Source organism: Solanum lycopersicum, chromosome 12, assembly GCF_036512215.1.
Source record: "Solanum lycopersicum chromosome 12, SLM_r2.1".
NCBI lineage: Eukaryota > Viridiplantae > Streptophyta > Magnoliopsida > Solanales > Solanaceae > Solanum > Solanum lycopersicum.
This window is the reverse complement of record NC_090811.1, coordinates 21,341,691-21,349,061: the sequence shown is the minus strand read 5'-3', so window position 1 is coordinate 21,349,061 and position 7,371 is coordinate 21,341,691. Positions and strand designations below refer to the sequence as shown.

At 32.8% G+C, this 7,371-nt stretch overlaps 1 long non-coding RNA gene across 1 annotated transcript; it reads right to left on the bottom strand.

Annotated features, from left to right (window-relative positions):
• Window positions 1–377: 377 nt before the first annotated feature.
• On the bottom strand, window positions 378–7,149 carry LOC109119174 (uncharacterized). The gene is made up of 3 exons (XR_002026387.3): window positions 7,036–7,149; window positions 1,233–1,298; window positions 378–627 (listed from the first exon to the last, which is right to left on the bottom strand). It is a non-coding gene; the product is annotated as an uncharacterized lncRNA (long non-coding RNA).
• Between the last annotated feature and the right edge of the window lie 222 nt (window positions 7,150–7,371).

Sequence of the window (7,371 nt, the reverse complement as noted above, 5' to 3'; positions counted from 1 at the left end):
ATGAACCCACCTACATCTTGCAAAAGTGGCTTCTTACGGAATTCTACGAAGGTGATCTAAGGTGTATGATTATGGTTGTTTTTATGCATGTCATGGCAGTGTTTGTCTACTTGTTATCGAGATGTTCATGGTATGAGTCTCTATGATGTGGTCTTGTTCTCATATGCATAATGTTTGTACTGACAAAAATATCGACTCCAGACGAGACCAGCGTCGTTGACCTTTCAGAGGTCGTAGACAAGCCGACGTATGTAATTCTTACTAATCTAGGTTAATTTTAACAGAAAATTTGATCTTTTTATTTCCTTATTTCATGATAAATATTTTGAACTTAACATCATAGGCGTTCACAAATCAACCATCTAATATAGAGATAATCAAATAAAAGAAACAATTCATTAAATCATTAAAAATATTTTTGCGAAAATGGCACCAATACAAAGTATGAAATAAACGTGGAAAAAAACACTAGTCGAACATGCTCCACTTGCTAAAGCGTACATCTAAGCTAGATAGTTACAGTAGACTGCCTCAAAAGCATGAGGAGTAGCAAGTCCGGATGAAAGCTCCACGTCCGGATAGCAGCAACATCGTATTATAAGATCTAACGTCCACCAGTGCCTGGACCTAAAAGTAGATATTTGTATGGAATTAGTACACACTTGTACTAAGTATGCGTACATGCAAGAACACACCAAGGATATGCATGAGAAATAATAGCTCTTTCCTAACAACATGATTTATGGAAGGTCGAGCCAGTGGACTTGCCAAATTTGGATTATGGAAGTCATGCCATGACTGTAACATGTATCATCAAATTTATCATTTTGCAAACAACACATAGCATATTTCACATATCATATCACGTAGTTCATATCATTCTTTCATATTCCATGAGACTTTGGAATCAAAGACTTGACATTAGGAATTTCTAAAATGAGGGCTCAACATTTTTCATAGCATAAACATAAAAATAGCAGAAAATCTAAAAATTTTCATGCCACATCATATGATTGAATATATATATATATATATATATATATATATATATATATATATATATAAACCTCATAATATATAGTAAGACTATGAGTCTCTTTGCCATGATAAGACACAACTCAATACAATAGAATAGGCATACGAACCTTAAGAATATAAAATAAATGTTTAAGCTATTACATCAACTTAAATAAAGCATCTTGACATAGGCAACCCTTGTATCATAAAGTTACCTTTACTTGAACTTCGGAGATCTATCCAAGACCTTAACTTAGGAGACATCCTATAGCAATCAACACCTAGAGTTTGTGCAAAAAGACGAAGAAGAATGATATTAGTACAAGAATGCACTAAGTATGAAAACCATGACAAACCATGCATTTCAATAGGACATACATTTGAAATCATGAGACATGTCTTTTTAGTAAACTTCATGTACATCAGCACATATAAGCTCAATATAGTTCGCATACATCATATAGACATGGATAATACCCATAATAGCACATAAAGCAAGTTATCATACTTTGAGGCATATTCAACACATATAATACAATTCTTTCCTTAAGTAACCCTCAAGTGTACCTAGTATAACGTAACCACTTGAGGTCACCTTACAATAGTCTTTCATAGATATTCTTCATAGACACAACCATATATATTCACAAGTCATAAGATCATCATAGACAATAACTTCACATAAATACCATCACCTAAGACAACACCAAAGTCACACTAGTGCAATGTGTAGGTAGCATCACATAATACTACTTCCACCAAGTGTACAAAAGAAGTCACCTTAGACTAGGCATAACATACTTAACAAGTCATAGCCCTTTCATTCATAACTAGACATATGACCACATAATTCATAGCATCACATAAGGACTCTTTGCTTTACTACAACCTTAGACATAAAGTATTTAATTCATATCATAATTAAACCACCCTCACAACTCCTTCACAAGCTTACTTGTGCAATGTAGACATGGAGTCCCATACCCCTACATATACAAAGTAAACTCATTTCGAAGCCATAAGTGTAATTCACATACATACACATAATCATGTCTTAACCATAGCAGAGTCATTTAATCATGCATTCGTACAAGTCATACAAACATAACATAAATCTTACTTTCATACATTTACTAATCTTATTCTTTCTTTAAAGTTCACTTGTGCAATGCATAGGTAGGGGAAATAATTCTACCTATACTAAGTAATATACTCAAGGAGTTATGATTAGAGACCATAATCTTATCTTAGTTAATTTCTTACTTTGAGAGACTTAGCTATTACCGACATAGACCATGTGAGTTACATTGAATTCGGCGTTCTGCTCACACACAGAAAAGAGAGGGTTAACACTTGCCTATGGTGTAATCAATCGTACATAGCTATATATGTTGTATCCAGAACATATAACCTACGGGGGCAAGTAGTTATGAAACATGGAGATTGCTTCTAGAATCCTTGACTTACTAGCGTGGAGGTTTCCATCACATGAGACAACATCTATGTTGCAAACCCGGGCTTGCTAAACGTGAAGGTTCTATTATGTGAAGCCAGACATACTAACGTGAATCCCCAACTCTCATTTTTCATGATCACTCAGGGATAGTCTCTAACACCCATTTTAAGATATTCAAGACTTTAATGCATTAATTTATAAAGAAGGCTTTAGGATCTTTCTTCTTCATACAACATATATCTCAAAGGATCCAAAGATGACAATGTCCTTTTATCATAGACCGTACTTTATGTGAGAACGTCTTTCCACATAATCATACAATCATACATCATGTTTGTGTGCATATAATGTGAGATCTACCTTCACATAACACCTCTAATCACACTTTCATAAATTCACTAATAATATATTTACATGAATAAAATATATAATGATGCATAGGAGAACTATCCTTTCCTTAGTCATCATGAAACTATCCTATTCATAGTCATGCATGAAATGTGTGTGTCTATATTGGTCAACATGATCACATAATGACTATCAATTATTATTCAGGAAGCCACCCTCTAAATATCACACCACATGTACAACATTCTTACAAGTCTTTTAGTTAAACACATCTAGAGTTTTTAAGACTATAGACTACACACATTCACATTACATCATAGGAGGCAAGTATATATTCAACAATTAAATAGAAGACTCATAGCCTACTTCGAGTACAGATTCATATGGGATTAATATATAGAGGAATCACACTAGACAAGGGTATTAAAACATAAACATGTAGACCATACCTTTCCTTAACATAGTCATTTAAACGTATAGGAAGCATCATCAATATAACCTTGATCATGAACTATCATTGAAGACTAGTCATAATACTTCACATTGGTTAATGATCAACAACCAGACATTCAAGATACAATTTCCTTAAAGGCCATAGACAACACATATAAGGATTTACAATAAGGTAAATACCACCACCATAAGTTGACCATACCACGAAATGTCATACAAGGCGAAGCATCTAGCAATTCTATAGAAGAGTAGAGAGAATAGGGCAAATTACAATTCCTCCAAGCTTTGATAATCATAGAGAAATTTCAATAATTAAACATAGATACATGTATAAAACAGTAGCTAAAAGTACCATTACATAACAAAATCTTATTTCAAACATCATAGTTTCAAGATTTACATTAGGTTCACTACTTCAACAAGTCGATAGAAAGTAGAGGAGTAGAGATCAATTTACCCAATCCCTAAACCTTGATCATCATTGATCAATAATCAAAAATTCATATTCAATTCACATAAATAAAAATATTAATATATTATTCAATATAATCAATGTATAGTCAAGATCACAAGACCCACATTATAAGCCAATTTGATAAATTAGGAGGATCATAGGTTCATCCTAAAATTGGACTTAAATTAATATTAAAAAACGGTATATAATCATTAATTTATCATAAACATGCTTTTGAAATCAATTTGAGAAAGAACTCATGGCTAGATAGAAAATTGGAAATTTTGGTCTTTGAATCACATTTGAAAATCCTTGATTGACTACTCATATGAATGGATACATAAGGATGGAGGATAATCATACATTATTTATTAAAGAACCATGGGTAATTTGAGAAGAAACCATGAAAATTCAGCCCCTAGCCTGAACTTGAGGTTTCTGTCAAATTGAGGTTTGATAGAATTTTGAGAAAATGAGAATTTTGGGGTTTTTATTTTTCATATTGGGTGTTGGGGTTTTTCCTTGGAAAAGGGTTTAAAAGGGTCCTAAAAAAGTTAATAAAAATCTCCCTATGTTACCAAAACACCACCATACTTATTTTGTTTTTTAGACATGTCAAACTAAACATTTAGCTTTCAGAATCTTCATCAGGGAACAAGTCCGCGACATGGACCTGTTCCCGCATGATCTTTTTGAAAAAAAACTTTGGGGGAAGTTGAGTCTGCATTATGTTATTGATGTGGACTAACTTTTTGACCTATGGTGGACCATGTCCGCGATGCCGACCTGTTTTATCAAGGAACAAAATCTGCTGCCTTGGTCAGCTTGGCGGCCCAAGGTTGGGTCCTCCTCAAGAACCCTTTTGTTGATACCTGGGGAGTTTTTCCCCAATTTTTCCACCTCAAATACTCTCTTATACATATTAGGAACCTCTCTCATAAATTTCAACTTCAAACAACAAGTAAAATCTGACAAGACACACTAAGACACTCAAGTAGGTTTTGAGGGAAAATGTTTGAACCTCTTCGGCATTCTTGGATAGTTGACTTAAAAACTCCTCCAAACCAGTTCAAACTTTCATACTACATTTTAAAAAGATAATTAATCATTTAAAGACTTAATAATATCATAAAAACATGTTAGGATGTAATCCAACCTACCTCATTTTGAGAATGTATTAATACTACCCTACTTGGTAAAACATTCGTCCTTTAATGACATTTGAAAAGTTTTCAACAACTCAATGACTCCCATAACAGATCACAACACTTGAATATGTGATCACATAAAATATAATACGAAAAACATACAAGGAACTCCAACTTCATTCTAGAATGCATTCAAAGCAACATAATAAAACAGGGACTACTTCATTCCATGCATACTTACTTCTCATATTTATTGCAATTTGGAGGAACAACCTTCTCCAAATTTAGTAATGTTCATTATTTAACCACAAAGTTAGACATACTATGGATTTCAATTGCACCCCTAGATATAACCCACACTTCAAGTCAATAAAAAAGTTTAAAAAAATCATTTAGTTGCACAAGAATCATGAATAATATAGATCAATTGGAATCTTATAGTCTAGACATAACACCATCAAGGTCATATATAACATCACCATACTTAGCTTTGTTTAAGGAGGAACTACCTTCTCCTAGTCAAAATATATACACATGGAATCATAGAGTTCAAATTAAAGCAATGCATACAAGTTATTTCATATAGTAGTCACAATATATACACATGGCATCATAGGGGCAGGTAGTTAAGGAACAAGGAGATTGCTATAAAAAACCTTGACTTTATAACGTGGACGTTACCATCTCATGATATAACAATCTATGTTTAGAACCCAAACTTACCAACATGAAGGTTCTCTTTGTGTGAAGCTGGACCTACTAACAAGAAGCTCCCACTCTCATTTGTCATGTTCAGTCGGTGCTAAGCCTAAACTCCCTTTTTAAACATCATTAAGCCTTTAAATAACTTAGTTCATAAAAATTAGGAATTTGGGAATAAATACCTCATACATCATATAGATTAAAGGTATTTAAGATTTGAAAGTCCTTCGTCACAGACCTTACTTTATGTGAGAATGTCATTTCACATATTCCTACATTCATACAACATGTGTGTGATGTGCAGACAATGTGAGATCTACCTTCACATAACACCTCTAATAATACATGTTCATAACTTCATTAATCACATACTTACAGGCATAAAATAGGTAATGATGCATAGGAGAACTATCCTTTCTTCACTCATCATTAATCTATCCTATTAATAGTGATACATGAAGTGTGTGTGTGTACATAGGTCAACATGATTACATAATGGCTATAGTATAACATTTAGGAAGCCACCCTCTAAAGATAACAACACACGTACAACATTCCTCAAGTCTCAACTCATATACACATATAGAGTATTAGGGAATATAGACTACACACACTCACATTACATCATAGAACACTAGAAAATATTCAACAATTGAATATAAGAATCCTAGCATACTTCGATCACACATTAATATAGGGTTCATATATGTAGGGGTCATTCTAGAAGGCTATTCTTAATCACTAGACATAATGACCACCAAATCCTAACATAATCATCACACATATACATAAAACATCAGGCCCGCACCTAGGTCATTCAACTTGTTTTGAGGGTTATTCATATACTTCACATAACATCAATACACTTAGAACATGATATTAGAATCAAGACTATCTCCTTCGACTTCCTAAACATGGAAATCATCATATCAATTCATTTTGCATATAATGTCTTCAAGGCTATGATCAAAACACAAAAACATGTATAAGAATGTAAAAACCGCCACCATTATTTGATCATACTAATCATCACAATTCAATATACATTCTAAGCAATTAAAAGGAAAATAGGTCGAATTACCGAATCTTTAAGATAACTAACATATTGATCAATTCCCAACAATTCATAATCAACTTACATAAAGAAATGTAGAACTAAGCAATTCATGATAATCTATAGATAATATAATGACCATATAATGAAGATCACAAGACCTACATTATAGGCAAATTAAGAAATTAGGAGGATCATGGGTTCTTTATAAAATTTGATAGAAATTCATCATAATATTAGTATCTAAACATATATTCGTCATTAGAATGGTTTTGAAATCAATTTGAGAAAGAACCCATGGCTAGATTGAAAGATAGGATTTTTGACTTAGAATCATGTTTGGAAAAATATTTGAAAGGACTCCATAAATTAATGGTAATATAGGGATGAATAATTATAATACCTTTTATATTAGAAATACCACCAAAATATGAGAAGAAATCTCCAAGAATCAACCTTCATAGTTTGTTCTTGAGCTTGGTCTTCAATGGAGGTTTTGGAAGAGAAGAGTGTTTTGGGGATTATGTTTTATTAATGGGTGATGGGATTTTAACTTGGGAAAGGGGTTAAATAGGTCCTAAAAAAAATTTAATAACAGACTCCCTAAGTTACTAAAACACCCCCATACTTATTGGGACTTTTAGACATGTCAAAAATGATTTTAAAACAACGCAACAAAAACTGGGAAATGGTTGAACGTCATGCAGGCAGCCCCAAATATTGCCTCCCATAATTTTTT